This window comes from Eulemur rufifrons, chromosome 7, assembly GCF_041146395.1.
Source record: "Eulemur rufifrons isolate Redbay chromosome 7, OSU_ERuf_1, whole genome shotgun sequence".
NCBI lineage: Eukaryota > Metazoa > Chordata > Mammalia > Primates > Lemuridae > Eulemur > Eulemur rufifrons.
The window spans coordinates 84,092,229-84,110,047 of record NC_090989.1 but is presented as its reverse complement, the minus strand read 5'-3'; the positions used below and the strand labels follow the sequence as shown (position 1 = coordinate 84,110,047).

At 40.6% G+C, this 17,819-nt stretch overlaps 2 pseudogenes; one reads left to right on the top strand and one right to left on the bottom strand.

Moving 5' to 3' along the window:
* Positions 1-2,235: 2,235 nt before the first annotated feature.
* LOC138385764 (putative neuroblastoma breakpoint family member 5) lies at positions 2,236-10,190 on the bottom strand (annotated as a pseudogene).
* Positions 10,191-11,799: 1,609 nt separating this feature from the next.
* LOC138385763 (serine/arginine-rich splicing factor 11 pseudogene) lies at positions 11,800-13,220 on the top strand (annotated as a pseudogene).
* Positions 13,221-17,819: the final 4,599 nt, after the last annotated feature.

Sequence of the window (17,819 nt, the reverse complement as noted above, 5' to 3'; positions counted from 1 at the left end):
TTTCAAATTGTAGTGCTGACAATATGCATGGGCTATGACATTTATGTAAACTTCAGGATTTATTTTAACTATTCAAAAGAAAATACTAAATTCCATTATGCATAATAAGGAGAGGTATTGTTTTCTGTACACTGGATTTCAATGTAATGATTTATTTCTTATTTGATCTTATATTCAAAACAGTTTGAGCAAGTGTGCTTCAAGTAGAGAGGCTATAGGTTTAATCCATCTATCCACTTGTTTTTCTTCGCCATTTATTCCATGTTATACAAACAGTACTTTGGAGAGAGAATACAAATTCCATCAATGACTGATGAATATTCAGCCTTTTCTGTGAAGGAGCCACACATTTGGGGCACTTCCATACTGATAACCTGAGATCACAGCAGACCATTGGTCCTTTTCTTCTTTAGTAGCTATTTGGTAAAACTCAAACTGTGTTTCTTCACTGCTCTTACATCATACACAACAATCATCACAGAGGACGACTGTGACCGCATGTGGGGATTTCTCCCCACCACCAAGCAATCAGTCAGTTCTGCAATGGACGCCAGTTGGGTATCCTCTGCTGCAATGCTGATACTATTTGCCTGGAGGGTGAGGGCTCAGTTCCCAAACTGCCCTCCCATTAGACACCAGTCACAAGTCCCAGCCTCCAGAACTTCTGACTGATGACTTCAAGTTGGGGTTCCCACCACCTCCTCTTTTGTTTGGATGAATTTGCTAGAGCACTTCACAGAACTCAGGGAAACACATTTACCTGTTTTTTAAAAAGAACATTATGAAGAATATGGATAAAGGGATGTACAGGGCAATGTATAGGGGAGGGGCTCTGAGCTCCCACACCCATCTAGGGTGCACCACCCTCTATGAGCCTCCATGATTCAGCTATACAGAAGCTCCCTAATCCATATATTATTGGGTCTTTATGGAGGCTTCATTACATAGACATGATTGATTAAACCATTGGTCACTGGTGATCAACTTAACCTTCAGCCCCTCTCCCCTCATTGGATCAATGAAATGGAACAGAAAGCCTAAAAGCAGACCCACAGAAATAGATTCAACTGATCTTTGGCAAAGGGATGAAGGCAATTCAATGAAGAAAAGTTTATCTTTTCAATAAATGATACTGGAACAAGTGAACATTCCCATATAACAAAATGAATTTTGACACAGACTTTACACTTTTCCAAAAAAATAAGTCAAAATGGATCATCAACCTAAATATTAAGCACAAAACTATCATGCTTCTAAAGATGATGAAAGAGAACACCTAGGTGACCATGGGTTTGGCCACCTAGATTTGGTTCGTTAGACACAACACCCAAAAACATAATCCATGAAAAAAAGAATTAATAAATTAGACTTCATTAAAATTAACCTTTGCTCTGTGAAAGAAACTGCCAAGACAATTAAACAATAAGCCATAGACTGGGAAAAAATATCTTTGCAAAGCATATTGCTGATGATACACAAAGACATGGTTGTTTTGGGGTTTGGGGTGAGGGAGGGATGAATAGGTAGAGAACAGGGGATGTTTAGGGCTGTGAAACTATTCTGTTTGACACTGTGATAGTGAATATACGTCATTATACATTGGCGCAAAGCCATGGAAAGAACAATACAAAGGGTGAACCCAAATGTAAACTAAGGTCTTTAGTTAATAACAACTTATCATTATAAACTCCTCAGTCAAAACAAATTAACAAATTGGCTTTGACTGTGTTATGGGAAATTCTCTCTATGGAAAGTGTTTCAGTATACAGCAACATTCCCAACACTAGATGCTACTTTATCAAGTATCTTAACACAACCCAGAATGAGGGTCTTTATCTTTCCTGAGGTGCATTCATGAATATTCCATTCCCACATATGATCTCTACAGCTACACGTGTTACATTTTTTACACATAAAGACTGAGAAATTCAGGAGGGATAAATCCATCACAGGCTCACAGGTAGTAAAGACAGCACTCAGGGTGGAGCCTGGAAACCTTTCATCCCTAGACCAGGACTGCTATCCCTCTAACATGCTGCCTCCTGTCACACCTTCCTGCTCTATTCTAACGGGGGATGGAGGCTGTCTCCTCACCCAAAGTCCACGATGCATCAGGAGGAAAGACAGAGTCAGGATAAGAGGACCTCCGGCCTGTACATTTCTCTCCTCTGCTCCTACCGGCCAGCCCTGATCACGTCTTGGCCACAAATGTTATGTGCAAACCAGGACAGCTGGTTAAAGAGTCACATTGTGAGCTGAGTGTCTTATGAGCCAGGCACCTTGGAGCATCTCAGAGTAATGAGGGCCTGTGGCCACCTTTCCTGGGCTGAGCATGCAGGTGAGTTGCTCTGCCAGCCTGTGCCCCTCAGCCAGGTGCTCTTGTAAAAGGCCCTGCCCCTGGCAGTTGTCAGGATCATCTTAGGTGACGAGGGCCTTGAGATGACGATTGAGTAGAAATGAGACATCTCTCCCCTCTTGGAACGTGTACCATAGCTGGGTAAGCTCTCAGGCCTGATCTTGAATTAGGATATTAGATTCCCTATGGTGGGAGCAAAAGAAAATATTATAAGGCACAGTTGAACAATAGATTATATGGGCTTTGGCGGAGATTTCTGTGAAAATATCCCCAAGAAGCCTTCCAAGTGTAATTCTGGCATATATTTGGTGAACTGCTTGTGACAAAGACAGAGAGGAATGTACAAGAAAAGCCTCTTCTGTGTCAGAAAGTGCTCCTGTAAGATTCCTTGACATTCCCTTCATGTTTTTCTTCTGGAAAATGAGCCACGTATCCTCCTGAATTGGCTTAATAAAGATGTCCCTTTGGTTCCTCACTTTGGCCAGGACCATTTCCATGTGAAAATACACCCAGTACATTGTGTAGACTGGACACACACAGCCACATGAAGACATGGGGCCAGGGCCAGCTGGGGCTGATAGAAAGGATGAAAGAAAACAAGATGACAAGGCCAAGAAGCAATATTCTTTGCATAAAAGAATCAGAAGCCACATTCAATCAGGAGGTGGTTATGATTCAGAGTAAATAGGATGGTGATTATACAATATTTTTAAGTTTTAATTGTACAAATGTAAGGGGTACAAGAGCAATTTTGTTGCATGGCTCTATTGTGTAGTGGTAAAGTCTGGGCTTTTAGTGTTTCCATCACCTAAATGCACATTTCAACTATACTAAATGCTGCTGAGTTGTTCGCTTTCCTTTGGTTAATTTTATGTTATGTGAATTTCGCCTTAATAGTTACTTGTTTGAAAAGAGAAAACATGGCTCTGAGTAACAATCGTAGGCCAGATTTTACCATTATTTTTGTTCTCGACTTGATTTATAAATATGTGTGCAACTCATGCCTGCCATGTCAATTCCTGCCCTTCCCCTGGCCAGGTTAGCTCTTAGTTGTCCCAGCTGAGCTGACCCACTCCAGAAACTCACAGACCTTCCCGCCTGCCTGTTGCACACACAGCACCCCTGACCAGAGCTTTTCAGCTAGAGCTGGCTTCTCCGCCTGCTCCTTCTCCTTGAAATTTGGCTTCTCACCCAGCATGGACTCCATGATGTCTCTGCACGCTTCACACGGCGAGGAAAGACAGACATACCTGCCTCGGTGGGAAGCTGGACACGCTGCTGAGGTCACTGTCTACAGGGGAGGAGGCAGGGTCCATCCCCAGGACAAAAGTATCCCCAGTGCCAGGCTCTATACGAGGATTTCCACAGCTTTATTTCTCAACCTCCCAACTCCATGGCATTGATAATACCCCATTTAAATATGAGGAAAGAGAAGCCTAAGGGCACATAAAGTAACTCGACAAATGACTGAATTGGTATTCGCTAGAGCCAGAACTCACATCCCCTAAGGTCTGGCTCTGAATCAGGGGCCACTTGACCAAGCTGTGCAGCCTCCTATGGAAAATACGGCGCTGGGGCGTGAAGCAGTGATTCCTGTGCAGTTGGGAAGGCCCGGAGGACAACAGGACTGATGGCTCCCTTGCGCTGGGAATGCAAAGAATGCACAAGCATCTCAAAGATAAAAAGTCTTATCTGGATACGCTTGTGTGAAATAGAAAGCATTAGACCACAAGGATCTGAGAGAAAAATTCCCAAACACTAGCGAAGCTTGAGCTAAATTAGAAGTAACAGAACTATGAATTCAGAGTGTTTACTCTTGTCAGGCACTGTTGTAAAAGCTTTACAAGAATTAACTAATGTATTCAGTACAAATCAAAGAAATAGGTGCTACGATAGCACCGTATAAACAGAAGAGGAAACTGAGGCACAGAGAAGAAGGCAGCTTGCATTGGAGCCCCAGAGGCATTCCCAGGGTCCTTGCTCTGCACACTGCACTGTTACCTCAACTAGGTCTTCAGCCTTGTTCCCTCTTCTTCGATTGCACAATTTTTCATATGCTTATATTATGATTACAAGAAAAGGTGTTAAACATAGTTTGCCCTTTGCCAAAACTCATCTCTTCACTTCCCTAGCAGGCTTCAATTTTTACTTTTCTCTTTAAGTCTTTTTGATTAAAAAAATCCCCCATTGATTTATTCGAAAATAATTTAGGAGAATGATGCAAATTCAGCCTCAGAGTTGCAAGATTCCCTCTAATCCTGCTGTTGTGCATATGCCCCTGTTCCCAGGATCCCGTCAGTCACTAAAGCTTCTCTTCCTGAGCAGGACAAGGGCTGGCAATGGCCAGGCTGACTAGGGGGTGGTGGGAGGCCCTTCCCACATGCTGGTGTACTTGTCACAGGGGCTACTGCTCTCCTCCTTATCCTCCCTTCACTTGTGCCATATGTCTCATACATAGCTCAGACCTTCAAGGTCCACCTGCACCTGCTGGCTGTCCTGCATCCCTGAAGGTTCACCAGGTCAGGGGATATACAGGGGTGTGACAGATTCCCTGACATCTCCAGAGGCACCCTCTGCCTTCCAGCTAGGTGTCAAATGACTTTTGTGCACTCGGAGAAGAACCAGTGTTCCAGGAAGCAGGATCGGCTCTCTTGATAGTGTCACTTAGGAAGGCCACAACTTGTGTTGGGAGCACATTCCTCTGGAAGCTCCTTTAAAGCAGGTGCTGTGTCCCGTCACCACCTTCCCCAGTGGAACCAGCACAGTGATTTTTCTACTGGGCCTCAACAGAAGTTTGAATTGAGTGGAAGTTCATGAGTTCCAGAAATGTGAACAATTGTGCTGTTATCTGACTGCAGGATTTGATATAGTACAGAGAGGACCTAATACAAACAAGTTCAGCTTGTTCCTCAAAATCACAGGCCCTTCCTTTCCTGCTGCAGAATAAATAACTGAGATTTTAACCCATGTCCCATCCTACTCCTCACTTGGAATCAGGACTAAATTTTTGTGCCTCAGTTTTTCCATCCTCAGAAAAATGAGGTAAAAATACCCACTTTTCTCTTTCTAGGAATATAGTCAGGACGAAATTTATTTTGATAAAGGGAAGAATCAAGTCTAGAAAGAATTTATTTTCTCAGAGAGAAGACAAACAATTGTTCATCACTTTGAGGATGGTGAATCTATAGAACTTATTATATTTCTGCAGCTGGTTGGCCAAGGAGTAGGCAGTAGCTTCAGAGGTAAGCAAGTTCTCCTTCAGGTCTCTTAACTGCTGTTCGCTCTCTGCCAGCTGGGAGTGCAATTCCTTATTGATTTCCAGGATGTTTATCTCTGCCCTTTGACTGCAAAAAGGGCTGAGAGATCCTGCCATGCAAATGTGTGTGGCAGAAGAGATACAGCCAGGAACTAGGGAGAAGAAACCCAAACACATGAAAAACAAATGAAATCAAATAGGTTTCATCAGGACTGAGGGATGACAAACACTTTAATTCTTAACTTGCTGTTGATAAAGACTTGATTGACACCACACAGAACTTGACAGTCCTTCACTGTAAAAAGCACACTTCAGATGCCAGAGCTCAGAGACGAAGGCACTGCCGTAGTTCAAGCTCCAACTGAAGTGAGTTAGAGCTCAGCGTGCCAGGTAACGGCCTGGGGTTGCAATAGCAGAATTATAAGGTGGAGGTGCCATGGAATCTTAGGAGCCCCTGCCTTCCAGTTGCCTGGGCCATGCTGATACAGAAGCCACGTGGTCTATTCTGAAGGTCACCACTGCTGGGGACACCCCTTGAGCAGCCATGCTTGAGAACAGTGCAGCCTTGTGCCCATGCCACAGATCCATCACTTTCCCAGTAACTCTAAGCATGTTTCCTATTGTTCATTCTTGTGTATGTATGAAAATATCTAGGCATAAACTTTCCCCACAAGTTTTATTTTCTTCAGGGTTGTTAAGTAGTCACCCCACCATTTCTTTACCATTAAAACAGGTTGCAGGGCTTTCCTGAATTGAATAATGTAGAGCTTTTGCAATGTAAAACCATAAATCTCTCATGACATTCTTCTCTGTATCTTCTTCTATACTTCCAAATCCATTAAAAGGTATAGAACAAAATGTATTTTATAACACTAAGTGAAAAAATACTTAGTTTTTCAATATGGTTTCTGTCTTGTCTCCATATTCTTGCTGCTTTCCAGTTTTTTGTTGGCTTCTATTCTGTCACTGTGGCAGCTGTGTGTCTTTCGTTATACCTACATCAAGTTTCACTTCCCTACCCCCTAAGTTCCTCCCCAATATGTGGGCTGCTTTAGATTTTTATTTAATGTCACTAAACATTATATTTCATACTTGCTACTAATGGATTTCATTGTAGTTCTTCATGTTCTCTACCAGTTGTCAAAGTGATTAAAATAGTTTATGTATATATCCTTGAATACACGAAGTGACTGTCTATATTGGGAAGACTTGTAAACCTGATGATAGGTTTTACGTTTTCATGCTGTCCACCCACGTACTGCACAGAACAGGGAACAAGAGCAGATTTTAGGAGCATTGCTCCATAGATCTGTGTGAGTTGACCTAACACTGTCGACCTGTGGTTGTGTTCCTCTAACAGAACATGCAATGTTCAAGGTCCTGAGTATGGGGTGATGAGGCTTCACAGTGTATGTGTGGAATGGGGTTCAGAGACATAGCAGGTGAGGTTGACATGAGAGGGGCAGGCAGGGAAGAGGGATTTCCTGATCCACCTCCTCACGCTCTTGGCTTCCTTTCCCACCCAGGTCTTGTGAGCCTGAGACTTGGGAGACGCCCCTGTAGCCCAGGTCTCTGTAGTTCAGCTGGTGGGCTTGCCTGAGTTGAGGGTGTAACACACGTTATCATGGGCCCCTGAGCATTCATGCCGAAGTGAAGGAAGGAGGACTGCTCAACCACTTTTGAAAGTGTACCTCTTACACCCTAAACCATCCTCGTACTACACTGTGGAACGATATTGGTTTTGAGATCTATGTTAAGCTTTAGTGTTCATTTGGTCCACATTTTCACCAAACACATTTTTTAAAGAGGTAATGTTTCCATTGCTCTGAGAAGCACATTTACAGCTCCAAAGCCTGCAGCCAATTTATGTGCTATGTTTTGGTCACTGTAATGAGTTCCACTCGGCTTCCTCCCGTGTCACTCCCCCTGGGATCTGTGTTATTCCTTGGCCCTAGAGGCAGGGCCATTTTCCCAGCTTATTTACTGCATTAAAGACCTCCTGATCTGGTGAGATCAATGGAAGTATGGAAGTGGTGCTTCTCTTTATTATTTGGTGTATAGGGCCATGATTAGGGTCACTTGGAGAAAGTTGTGTCTCCAGAAGTCATCAGGTGCTGCAAAATGCAATAAATTATTTCTCACTACGTGACACTTAACCCAACTCATCCATGTATTCCCCAAAGCTTCACTTTCTGAGCAGGATCTTGATCTTTTCAGAGATCCGTTGCCCAACCAGATGTGATTCAAGGTTTTCTAGTCCATCACTGCATTGCTTCTCTTCTTTTGGCTACAATCTAAATATGATCTGTGAAATAAAACACACAGATGGGACCCATGCCAAGACATAACATGTAACCAAAATGTTTATACTCCCATAATATTCTGAAATAAATAAATAATAAATAAATAAAATAAAATAAGAAAAAAAAATAAAGCTGTTCATAATAATGCATGGAGTCATGTAATTTTGTAGCAGGAAGGAATCTTCATTGTTTTTTAATCAACACTACTTATTTCATAAACAATAACTCTAACACCAGAAAGACTAAATGACTTGCTCTAGTTGCAGTTTGTAACAAACCCAAAACAAAAATCTACATCTTTTGGCTCCCAGTACAGTATTTATTGTTCATGGTAGTGGTGTTTTATTTAAATAAAAATGGAATAATTTTTGTGAATGCATTCCTTCTAAAGGTGGTTTAACATACATATATTCTTATTTTCTAATATCTTTGCCCCTTAAAACCATAAATTTTACTTTATACATAGTTTATAAAGAATTGTGTTTTCTTAATTTATTGCTCCCCCTTCTCTATCCTTTTTAGTCATTCCAATATTTGACTCTGTGCTACTCTAAATTATTTATTAAATAAGGTATGATATAAACACAAAAATTAAATAAAGGCATTTGGCACTATTAAGCTCTCAAAAAAAAAAAAAAAATCAAGAATGGGTGACACTCAACTATGACACTGGCAGCCAAGACACTCTCTGCAGGAGATTCTCTAGGTGGTTTTGACCTGAATCTGTGGGGAGTGGAAAGCCCAGGGCTGTCATTTTCCTCATCATCATCTTCCTCATCAGCAGAGGGAGCCTTTGGTGTGAGCTACTGATTCCCCACCTACAGAAATGCCTGGCTGAATTTGGAGCAGGCAGCTTCCACCTCTTTGCAGTAAGCATCGGTGCCCCCTTCCTCTGATCCCCAGTGTCCTTAGCACAAGGCTTTACCCACAGGGATCAGTAACTGCATTCACTGAGCTCAACTAACTGAGAATCCAACTTCCCTAGATAAGTACAGGTGTTATATTTTACAGAATTGGATAGGATGAACAGAAGAGTGAAACAAGAGGTGTGAGATTTTCCTGTCTCTATGAGTACAAAAGTTATTGTGTTCATCAACCACTTGAATATCAGAAAGCCTGGGTTTTCCCTACATGTTCACTGCAAACATGGAAATTGCTTTATTCCTTTCTACATTCATTCTTTGAAATGAAATCTGAGAATAAAATATGAGGTACTGAAATTCTAAAAATAGAGTCTATTTATTTTCATGTGATGAGAGATTAGTAAAGTCTTGAACGCATTTAACTTATCAGAAAGAACAGAGAACAGCATAATATTTTTGGCAGACATGGACTAATAAGTCCTACTAAACTTGTCTCATGATGTCTCCAGGTGGCCGTGACATAGTCAATAGCTACTGACATCGGCAGTTTTCTCTGGCATCCTTGGCAGTGTTGACTTTGAGAGGCCCTGGAGGACAGATGTCAGTTGTATCTTGGGAGGTCAGGAATGTTGTGTCATCCAGCTGTTGGAAACAAACAGAAAGGGGACCAGGACAACCACTGAGGTCATTCCCATACTGCGGGGGACACTCCCTCCAATGAGTCCTCTGTCGCCACACTTCTCATGACTCACTGCTTACTAGACTGAGAGCTCTGCGAATGCCAGGATAAGACTTTGTTCTTCTCTCTGTTCATGGTTCCCAGCTCAGGGCCCAGCACCAAGGGGCCTCTCAGCAGTGGTCATCGATGATTGAATGAAAGTGGTTTCAATCTCCAATCGTCCCATCTACATTCTTTTCCCAAACATCCTGTGAGGGACGCTCTGCTTCCTGCCAGGATGCTGCGTGTCTGCTTCCGTGGAGAGGCCCCTGCCCTCCGGCATCCATGCCCTGGGACAGTCCCCTGTGGGAGCTCTGATGAAAATGGGACTGCTCTCCGGAATTCCCTTCCTGATTCACTCTGTCATGAGAAATATGTGTCTGTGACTTCTCCATCCATTCCCTGGGTTGCCACAAGACCCTTCTCAACTAAAAGGGCCAAAAAGTAGACCGAGTATCACTACTTCCTATACAAGGGTCCCCTTTTCCCTGGTTCACTGACCTAGAGCAAAAGTGTTTAAGGTGCAAATGGACATCTCCAGCCCTTCTCCTGCTGAGCCTGCCCTTATCTGGAGGGTGTCCACTGCCAGGGCTGCCCTGAGATCGAGGCTCCTGGAGCCAGGCAGGGCCTTATGGTCACATCCTCCCAATCTTGGAGTTGTTGCTTTCCTCAGCAGAAGCCAGCTCTGAGCCATCCTGTGGGTCTCCTTGGTCAGGTGCACAGGTTCACTGTGCAGTAAGTTCTTCTCTCATCCTGACTACTCAGCCCAGGTTGCTCCTTGAGGGTTTGGGTGACGACAGGCATTCTTCAGTGACCCCTGACTTCTGAACCCAATTTGTCTTTATTCTCACCCCCTTTGTTTTCCAACTGCTCCACCATTACTGTATCCTTGTTTGGCTTATTCTCATCCCCCAAACCTGCTGACTTTCTTTCTTCCATCTGCTCCCTCAGTTCTGAGTTCTCAGGGTGTGGACTCGGCTAGGGCTCCTGCAGGAGACAATCAAAACAGGGACCAAGGTCGGGTCTCAGCTGCAGATCCCAGGGCACATTTACTGTGCACCTCCCCCACTCAGAGACTCAAAATCTTGGGCTCAAGTGATCCTCCTTCCTCAGCCTCATGAGTAGTTATGACAACAGTCACCTATTAGTACACAGAGCTCTATTATTAATAGAGACAGGACCTCACATTACTGCCCAGGCAATCCTCCTGCCTTGGCCTCCCAAAGTGCCAGGATTATAGGCGTTACCCACCATGCCTGGCCCAGTCCTAGTATTTATACTCAGTTTTCAATCACTGACTGGTCCAGGGGGACTAAGGAACACAAAGTATCAAATTATATGTTACACAATCACAAATAAAGTATATTTATGTGATTATCTATAAACCATGTGTCTCCTGAATAGGAAGATAATCTTCCTTAAAGCAGAGACTCTGTTTGCCCTGGTCACCCCATGTCCCTAGTGTGTCCACGAACATCTGCTACAGAAAACAGTCAGTAAATAATTATCTAATGAATCATTAACCATTACTAGGAATAACTCACTTTTACCAAAGACCTCTAATCCCAACCATGATCCCAACCAAATTCCCTTCTGGGTCAGTGCAGAAGCAATAAAAGCATAGCCTAGGCAAAGGCAATCTGAGATTTAAATGTCAGCTTCACATATGCCAAGGATGGTTTAAGGGAGAATTTCTATGTCCTCTTTGAGGCTATAATCCTTGTGTATGAAATAGACAGGGCAGCATTCACCACTAAGGTTTCAGATGGTTAAATAAAATAACACAAAGCAGAAAGGCATCCCAAACTTTTCTAGACACAGAGCTAAAGAACATGTATATTAGTCACTGGGATATTTGTTAGAAATCTCTGGAGAGGCCCAAGAATCTATTTCAGGGAAATTTCCCTAGAAAAAAGGCCACTGTTAAATATACATCATGGGGAAAAATCCTCAGAGCTCCAACAGCTTCCAGAACTCAGCTAGAGCAGAGCCAGTCCCTTGTTCCCTTTCTTTGGGAACTGTCCCCTTTTCCACATAAGGTGTCCCACCTGATAGGGGATACAAGTAGGAACCCTGATTCCCCACTCTGGCTTTTAGCTCCTCCATTCTCCTTTAGGTTTCTCCCTCTGATTTAACTTCTGGAGAATCTCAGCTATCAGGTAGGTCTTTTATTTATTTATTTATTTTTAGAAACATTCCTCTTATTTTCTCCTCCTCTTGAAGATAATGCAGGCAGAAATGGGTCCTGGTTATCTGCAGTCCTAGGCTTTCTCCTAAACCACCCAGGTGAGCTGAAAGCAATGATGACTGCCAGAAGTCAGGTCAGTACAGAGGATTCAAAGGAGCCTGAGATCATGAAGGCAGCCCCCGTGGGAGACAGTCAGAACCATGACATGGTCAATATCAGACCAATTCGGTGAGAAGCATGTCCCAAGCCATTAAGGGGAAGATGCTGCCATGAGGATGGAGAAGAACAAATGGAATATGAGAAGAAAGAAAAAGTAACAATTTCAATGAAGAGGAAACAAGTGCAGAGCCTAAAGCCCAGAGACAAAGCCCCATGTCCCAGAGGATTAGTCCAGGCTTTTGATAGTAATTAAGAAACTCCTGCTGGACTATGCCCAGCTCATTTTCAAAACTGTGTTGGATCAGTGACTTTCTTGTACTTTCCATTTTCCCACTTTTCAAACTGGAATCTCTATGATTGTTCCTCCCAGCACTGCACATGGGGAGTAGGATATGTCATTTCTTTAGTTTCACAGGTCTACAGATGGAGGGCAATTTGCCAGGGATCAAATTAAAAAATATCCTCATGTACCACATGTATACTTGATGTAGATGATTTACATGAAATTTTGAACTTTTGAGTTGATGAGATGTACATGACATTTTTTGACTGATGCTGTCATATTTGAGAATTTAGAATGTTGGGAAGGATGAATGTATTTTGCATTTGGAAGAGACATCAATCTGTGTGGTCCAGAGGTTGGAACATGGTAGATAAAATGGAAGAAAAAAAAAAGGCATTCAAAGTCAAGATCACATTCCAAGTGGAGAAGGACTCCTTTGTCTTCTAGACACAGGCAGTCAGGAAGCAGATTGAGGAGGTGATCACATTCTAAGTCGAGGAATAGGCAACAATCCAAACATCTGAGACATGATCTCATTCCAGAGAGAGGAGTAAGTCAAGGAACACATCAAAAACTAGAAACAAAAGAAAGAAGACAAAGAAAAGAAATGTTCCAAAATATCACCAAAAAGTAATAGCACAGCTAGGCATTCTAGAATTGCAAGCAGAAGGAGATGAGAATGAAGAAGCAGGAGTGGAACAAGATTTCCTAAAAAGTCTCCATCTTCTAAAAGAAAATTGTCCTGCTCACCATCCCCTAGGAGACATAAAAAGGAGAAGAAGAAAGATAAACACAAAGAAAGTAGAGATGAAAGAGAATGATCAACAGGTAAGGAGAAGAAGTATAAAGATAACAAAAAGCACTGGGAAAGAAACTCAGAGAGTGATAAAGATGTAAAACAGGTTTCTCAGGATTACGAGGAAAAGGAACAAGGATATGACTGCGAGAAAGAGAAAAAGGAGCAGAAATCAATAGAATAAGGTTCTCCTAAAACAAAAGAATGTTCTGTGGAAAAGGGAACTGGTGATTTGCTAAGAGAATCCACAGTGAATGGGGGTGATCATGATGAAGACGACGTGAATATGAGAGACTGAGTGTTGCCTTTGTGGGAATCCACCTATATCCATGCACCAGTGTCATTCCTTTGTGTGGCTTCTTAATGCTGCATTTGTTCATCTCAAACCAGATGTACACAGCTCTGAGTTATACATGGTTATAAAGCTCCTGATAGTTACGTTAGTTATTTACATGGACAAGTTTTTAGAATGTGGTACAGGAGTAACCACTTCTTAACACGGTGAAGGCTGATTGCGTAACCAAGCAGTTTTACCACTCTGGTGCTGCTTCATAACAAAAATGAAAGGCTGCAAGCGTCTACAGCAGGCATGGATTGTTTATGTTGTATGATCTCCTTTATTAAGTTCCCTTATGATATTTCTAGAATTTGATTCATTGCTACAAGAGAGCCATGTAGGGAATGCATAGCTTGCATGTTTTTATGGCAAGAACATCCTAAATGTCATGAAAATTCTCCAACATGATGGATGTACTTATGGCTTTGTTTGTTGACATGATACATTAACATTCTTATGGTTACTTTTGGAAATGAGCATTTATTTAAATAGATAATCTTTAAAGCCTTATGAATAAAATTTTTGTGTGTGGCTTTTGTTCATCTTTGAAAGGTTATATATGTATTAACCTTTTTTGATGATTAATTTGGATTTAATTATAGAAACAAGATTTCAAATAAAATTGTCCTTGGCAGTGAGTAAATAGCAGCATATTTTGAAGTAGAGATATTACTTTTTCATAAGATGTTTTGTTAATTTTTTCCTGAAATAATAATGTATTCCACATTTAAATCAGTGAAAGCTATTTGCCTATCCTTAGACCATCTGTAAAAAAAAAAAATAAAAGTTATCTCTCATTCTAATTTTCCATTTCCCCCCTCTTCATTAATTTGTTTTAAGCTCAGTGTTGGAAAATGGGGGTAGTGCATTTTAAATTGACCTTCCTATGCTTTTAAAATAAGACAAATCTACTTGATAATGTACCTTTTATTTGATCTCAAGTTGTATAAGACCAATAAATTTGTTTTACTATTACTGCAGTAGTAATCTTATGCACACAATGATTTCATGTTATATGCAAAATACTTAGGCAACTGTTTTCATAGTTAAAGAGTTTCAGGCATCACTTTTGTGCAGTAAAAACAAAAGTAGGCTGCAGTCTGTGCCATGCTGTTGTACAGTTTCTGAAGCTGTTTTACAAGATTTTGATCATAAACCTTTAAACTTAAGAAATATAGGTATTGAGGATAAACTTAAAAGAATAAATTTTAATTGTTCTCCCCATAAAAAATGTTAAACATTTGAGGTGATGGATATAATTAGATTGATTTAACTATTCCACATTACATTTTAAAATTATAATGTCATTCTTTACCCTATAAATGTATACAATTATTAATTATCAATTTACAAATAAGAAAAATGAGAGAGGCTAGTTAAGAGAGAATGTGCATCATAAGCTTATCTTGCAAGGGCTGACATCAGTCAAATCCCAGGGTCCCTAGTTGGGCTTGAGCCACCAATCTTTTGCATAACAGATGAAAGAAATGATTACCCAACCAAAACACAGACATTGATGCTCTTTGCACATTACTTCTGGCGCCAGGCTATTGAACCTTGGATTCTTTTGACTTGCTGAACAGTGCCAGCCCTGGAAGATATTCTGCCTAAGAATGGTGTGGAGATATCTACAGCTGCTTAATGTGATATCAAACATCAGAAATTTCTGTCAGCCACAAAGTTATAGGATACTCATAGCCCACATTCTGAAGGAAAAGCTACATTTTTTTTTCAGAGATGAGTAAACATAAAGATGTCATTTTTATACCACCGAGGGAATTGATGATGTTTTAAAATGCGTTTCTCTGGATTTTGTAGCAAAGGCTGTGGTGCCTGGATTTGTGCAACGGTGCCCTTGACCAAATACTTTGAGGACTGGGCATGATCTCTCCGGCTCCTCCCAGGATGGTGCACAGCTTTTCCCTCTCTTCCCTTTTCCATGAACCAGCTCGCAGCTACCTCCTCCTGATGACCGTGAAATCTGAGGCAGTGCTTCTTTTTCTGGAAATCCTGTTGATCTTATCTGGACTTCCTGGATGCAACTTTGAGGTTTATCTTTCTTCTCCTTTTCTGTATTTGCAAGCTTTATTCTGAATTCTGGAATACATCTTATAATGATCCCACAAATCTTTTTCATTTCTTGTCTCTGCTGCTATGGTTTCCATTTTGAAGAGCTTTATTTTTATATTTTTTATTTCAAAATAGTAAAGAGGTACAAATGTTTTTGTTATATGGATCATGTTTGTAATGCTTGAGTCACAGCTGTAAGTGTGCCCATCACCCAAATAGTGTTCATTGTACACATTAAATAGGTTTTTGCCACTCCCCTCCTCCCTTCTCCCTCCCGCTTGATTTCCAATGACTTTTACTTTGTTGATGCCCATCAGCTCCAGTTTATTAGGCAGTACATGCGGTGTTTGTTTTTCCATTCTTGAGATACTTCACTTAGGGTAATGGTCTCCAATTCCTTCCAAATTCCTGCAAAATGCATCAATTCATCCTGTTTTAAAGGCTGAGTAGTACTCCATGGTATACGTATATCACATTTTATTAATCCACTCATGAACTGATGGGCACTTGAGATGATTCCACATCTTTACAATTGTGAATTGTGCTTCAATAACCATTTGAGTGCAGGTGTCTTTTTGATAAAATGACTTCTTTTGCTTTGCATAGATACCCAGTAGTGGGACTGCTGGATCAAATGGTAGGTCTACTTTTAGTTCTTTGAGAAATATCCATACTGCTTTCCATTGACTTTGTACTAATTTGCAGTCCCATGAACAGTGTAAAGCATTCTTTTCTCTTTGCATCTGTGCCAGAATCTATTGTTTCTGTGCTTTTTAATAAAGGCCATTCTAACAGGAGTAAGATGATATCTCATTGTGGTATTAGTTTGTATTCCTTGATTAGTGATAAACATTTTTATATATGTTTATGGCCATTTGTCTATCTTCTTTTGAAAATTTTCTGTTTCATGTCTTTGGCCAGTTTGTAATGGTGTTGGTTTTTTTCTTTTTTTCTTCCTGATTTGTTTGAGTTCTTTGTATATTGTGGATATTAGCCCTTTATTGGAAGTAAAGTTTGTGAATATTTTCTCCCCTTCTGTAAGTTGTCTGTTTGGTCTGTAGATTATTTCCTTAGCTGTGTAGAAGCTTTTTAATTTAATCAAGTCCCATTTATTTTTGTTATTGCTGTAATTGTCATTGGGGTCTTACTCATAACTTCTTTGCTTAGAGGAGTTTTCCCTATGTTTTCTTCTAGAATTCTTATGGTTTCGTGCCTTACATTTAAGTCTTTTATCCATCCTGAATTAATTTTTGCAAGTGGAGAGAGATGGGAGTTCTGTTTCATTCTTCTGCATGTAGCCATCCAATATTTCTGGCATCATTTATTGAATAGGTCTTCTTTTTATGTTGTTGTCTGCTTTGCCAAAGATCAGTTGGCTGTGGGTAGATGGTTTTGTATATGGGTTCTCAATTCTGTTCATTGGTCTATGTCTCTATTTGTGCACCAATACCATGCTATTTTTGTTACTGTAGCTTTGTAGTATAATTTGAAGTCTGGCAATGTGATGCCTCCAGATTTGTTCTTTTTGCTCAAGATTGCTTTGGCTATTTGGGCTTTTTTCTGGTTCCAAATAAAGCTAGAATTATTTTTTCTAGATCTGTGAAATATGCCATTGGTACCTTAATGGAGATTACATTGAATGTGTAAATCACTTTGGGTAGTATGGACATTTAAACAATATTGATTCTACTGATCAACAAGCATGATGTTTTTTCATTTATATCATCTGCAATTTCTTTCCTCAGTGTTTCATAGTTTTCCTCGTAGAGCTCTTTCACCTCCTTGGTTAAGTATATTCCTAGGTATTTCATTTACTTTGTAGCTATTCTGAATGTTATTGAGTCTTTGATTTTACTCTAAGTTGACTGTTATTGGTATATAGAAATGCTACTGATTTGTGTAAATTGATTTTATAACCTGAGACTTTGCTGAATTTGTTTATCAATTCCAGGAGTCTCTTGGTTGAATCTATGGGGTTTCTAGGTACAAGATAATATGGTCAGTGAAAAGTGATAGTTTAACTTCCTCTTTCCCTGTTTGATATCCTTTATTTATTTTGCCTGATTGCTCTGGTGAAGACATGCAGAACTATGTTGAACAGAAGTGGTGACAGTGGGAAACCTTGTCTTGTTCCAGTTCTTAGGGGGAAGCTTTCCACTTCTCCCCATTCAGTATGATGTTGGCTGTAGGTTTTGTCATATATGGCTTTTATAATTTTTGGATATTTTCCTTATATGCCTAGTGTGTTGAGGGATTTTACCATGAAAGGGTGCTGGATTTTGTCAAATACTCTTTCTGCATCTCTTTAGATGATCATATAGTCTTTGTTTTCACTTCTGTTTATGTGGTGAATCACGTTTATTGATTTATGTATGTTGAAACATCCTTGCATCCTTGGGATGAAACCTTGCATTTTTTTGTTGCGTTGTTGAATTTGGTGTGCTAGTGTTTTATAATATTAAGGATTTTTGCATCTATATTCATAAGGGA